Source organism: Malus domestica, chromosome 02 (genome assembly GCF_042453785.1).
Source record: "Malus domestica chromosome 02, GDT2T_hap1".
Classification (NCBI taxonomy): domain Eukaryota; kingdom Viridiplantae; phylum Streptophyta; class Magnoliopsida; order Rosales; family Rosaceae; genus Malus; species Malus domestica.
In genome coordinates, this window is record NC_091662.1 from 23,417,690 (window position 1) to 23,421,826 (window position 4,137).

General features: G+C 38.6%; 1 non-coding gene across 1 annotated transcript; it reads right to left on the reverse strand.

Annotated features, from left to right (window-relative positions):
- Positions 1 to 769: 769 nt before the first annotated feature.
- On the reverse strand, positions 770 to 876 carry LOC114823341 (small nucleolar RNA R71). Its single transcript, XR_003771442.1, has one exon. It is a non-coding gene; the product is annotated as a small nucleolar RNA R71 (small nucleolar RNA).
- Between the last annotated feature and the right edge of the window lie 3,261 nt (positions 877 to 4,137).

Here is a 4,137-nt window from a genome sequence, read left to right on the forward strand (position 1 = left end):
CTCTCAATTGGTTACTTTCACTATTTAGTTAGGGTTCTTTCAAAGTTAGTTTTGTAGAGGTCCAATCAATCCCTGTGGTTCGACACCCATACTTGTGCCATTATACTAACCATATTTTTGCACTAGGAAGGAACACAACAAAATTATGGAGCCGTTGCCGGGGATTGATTTCAGTCCCCTATAATTGCTTATCTTTGTTTAAAACCCTATTTATTTTCATTTAAAGTTTAGATTCCTAAATTCAGTTTTTTTTTTGTTTCTCATGTAGTATATGTCGTATAAACTTGCTGAGTTAGGCCAAAGACTTGAACGGTTAAAGGGTAACACCTTTGAGAACTTTATATCTACTAGTGCTCTGATTAACGATGAAGAGGAGGACAATAGTTCTTCTAGATTAGCAAATGTAAGTGCTTATTCTGAGCGCTCTAATTCGGACAGAGAAGAAGATATGGCTGACAATAATGATGACAATCGAGCTTTGGAGGATTATGCTCAACCGAATATACCAAATTCACCTTCATGCATCTTGCTGCCTCCTGAAGCTAGAAACTATGACCTCAAATCTTCACAATTTCACATGATTTCTTCTTTTTATGGTTTACCTTTGCAGGGAGTGAATGAAGCAAAACTGAGGATGAGGGTATTTCCTTACACATTGAAGGATAAGGCTAAGGGTTGGCTAATAACTTTAGCACTTGGTTCGCTCACCACTTGGGATGCCGTAGCTAAGAAATTTTTAGAGAAGTTTTTTTCTACTCAAAAGACAGCCATTTTGAGAAGGCAAATCTTTAACTTTAAGCAAGATGATGGAGAACCTTTCAGTGAATATTGGGAGTGCTTCAAAGGGCTTTTGCTGCAATGTCCACATCATGGGTTACCTCATTACTTACAAATGCAAATTTTTTATGATGGATTAACCCAAACATGTCAATCAACTGTTGATAATGCAGCAGGTAGGGCTTTGAAGAAAAAGAATGTTTAAGAGTCATATAACATCTATGAGATGTTGGGATCTAATGCTCAACACAAAGATACAAGAGGTAAACGAGCTAAAGTGTATGGAATGAGTTCTAATAATGATCTTGCATTGCAGGTGGCTAGTTTGGAAAAAGAACCTCGATTCTGTGCTCAATATGGTGCCCAAGATAGCTGAGGTGTGTGCCATTTGCAACATACCAGGTCATCCTACTTATCAATGCTCAACTAGTGAGGCTTATCCTGAATTCGTCCAAGAGCAAGTGAATCTCATGAACTCCTACAATCAAAGGCCAAGGAATGAAGCATACTCTAATACATATAACCCTAGTTGGAGAGATTATCCCAGCCTCTCATGGAAGAATAACAATCAGTTTCAAAATTTCCAACCGAATCCAGCCACTACACTTGAAGATACGGTCAAAATGCTAGCTCAAACCATCGTTGGGAGCTTTCTTTGAAGCACAACACTCACATTTTCAGACACCTTCACCTTCTTATTAGGTCCATACTTTCTCTTATAGTTATTTAGCTCCTTGAAGAATTTCCCATACACTGGCATATTCCTAATGACATCAAGCAAAGGTAAATTAACATTCACTTTACTTAAAATATCAAAAATTTCTTTAAATGACTTATCCTACTTGCTTTTGGCAAGTCTTCCAGGAAATGGGATGGGAGGAGTGTAAGGTTTTTTAGCCTGGTGAAGATTTGGAGCTTCAAATGAAGAAGTGGCATTGCTTGGATCATCATTCGGTTTCTCATTCTCTTCTTGAGTGGCACCTGCATTCACATGATCAAATTCATTAGTAACTTCATTGCCAACTCCATTATTAATAACCTTACCACTTCTAAGTGTAGTAATTGATTTGGCCTACTTTTAGTTCCATTGAAGTATCTCCAGTTGGCTAGAAAATTTTTCGGGCTCTTTTTTACTCTTTGTGTCTCCATTTTCGTTAAAGCAATTGAAAGTTGTTGGAGAGTACTATTGGTAGTTTGTTGGAATTATGGAAGAAGCTCCTATACATGATCATTAGTTACCTATTTTGCTCAGAAGACCCTTTATGGCCATTGCAAAGACTATCATAAATGTGCAAAATGGTATTCTCACCATAATTGTGCTAGGAGAAACTATGCAATTCAAAGTGTTTGAATCTCTTTCTCACCCTTCTAGTCTAATTGATTGTTGTTTGGTTGATGTGCTTGATTCGCTTGTTTTCACTAAGTTTTTCCAGGCACAATCCAGTGATCCATTACAATCTGTGTTGACTCATTCTTAAGATGATTTCGACGAAGAATATGCTCTCATGGAAGTGGTGGCTACCTTGGAAGCATTAAAACCATATCCCTTCACTATTTCACCTCTTATAGAGCCATTATAACCATCTATCACACATCTAATCCCTTCCATTATTAAGCCTCCAAAACCTAAGCTTAACCACTTCCACCACATCTAAAATATGCTTACATAGCTGAACTTGTTCCAGTTATCATAGCATCTGACCTTACCCTAATGGAAGAAGATAAGCTAATTAAGGTGTTAAAAGAGTTCAAAGAAGCCATTGGTTGGTCTATTGCAGATATCAAGGGAATAAGCCCTACCATGTGCATGCATCAAATTTATTGGAGGAGGGAGCAAAACTAACCCATGAACCACAAAGTAGGCTCCATCCACACTTGAAAGAAGTAGTGAGAGGTGAAGTGTTGAAGTTGGTAAATGTGGATATCATATACCCAATTTCTGATAACAAACGGGTCAATGCTGTTCAAGTAGTGCCAAGAGGATTAGAGTCACAGAGGTAAAGAATGAGAACAAAAAGCTTGTGCAAACAAGACCCGCAACTAGTTGGTGTGTTTGCACTTATTACAGGAAGTTGAATTCGAACACTAGAAAATATTATTTTCCTATGCCTTTCATAGATCTAATGCTTGAGCGATTAGCTGGTCACTCATATTATTGTTTTCTTGAAGAATATTCAGGTTATAATCGAATTACGATTGCTCTGGAAGATCTAGAAAAGACTACATTCACTGTCCCTTTTGCATTTTTGCATATAGGAGGATGCCTTTTGGCCTTTGCAATGCCCCAGCAACATTCCAAAGATGTATGTTGGTCATATTTTTAGACACGATTGAGAGATTGATTGAGGTATTCATGGATGATTTTTCAATTTTTGGTTCTTTCTATAAGGCTGCTAAGTTTCTTCAAGCCTTTCCAAGGGCGACCGTTGTGGAAGAGAGCTAGCCGTGTTGCTTTGTTTCTTAGATTTTGACACCCTTTAAAAAACAAAGCTTTTAGGGTGTTGGCATGTTAAGCTTCTTGAAGACGGAAGTACGATCTTGACCACTAATGCGATCAAATGTCGAAATGATAGGTTTTGAACGATTCAACCTATCAAAGACTAACGCTTGAGGGGTGAGTTTAGGCTCATCTTAATTTTGTTCAATACTCATGCTGATGTATTGAGCACTAATGTTTTTCGCTTTGCTTGAAATCTTTATGGGTGTATTTGGTGTGAAGCCAAGTCCAGCTTTGTTGTTGTCAACTCCGTAACCATGCTCCTCCAACTTCTTTTGAGTCTCGGTGAGGTCATGTTCTTTGTCGTTGACGGTGTTTTCATTCTTTTTTCCAAGATTTGAAGAAGTGGCAAATCGTACCTAGACCTTGACATGAGTTGATAGACGTTTGGGTCGAAACCTTCTTCGGTCCTCTTGGTTGGAGGAAAGATTGGTTTTGCTCTTTTTGGTAGGGGTTTTATGAAACCTTGTGGTGTTTTTGAAACTTTAGCGTTGCCTAGCTGTACTGAAGGTAAAACTGCATTCATGAAGGATGGACGACACTACTCCATTCTCATTGATCCAAGGCCTTCATAAGAGCAAGCTATAGGAAGTTCTTGCATCAATCACGTGGAATAGCGTGCTTGATTTAAGTTCGCCAATGGTCATCTCAACTCGGATCATGCCCATTGCTCTTTGTCCTCATTGGTTAAAACCTTGTATTAGGAGGCGGCTTCAAGATAGTTCATTCATCTTGATGCTGATTGTGGTCATTGTTGACTTGGGCATAATGTTTGTGGTCGATTCACGATCCACAAGCATGCGGCTGACTTTTTGCTCCCTCACGTACCCAGAGACGAAAAGATGATGGTTATGAGACTTTGA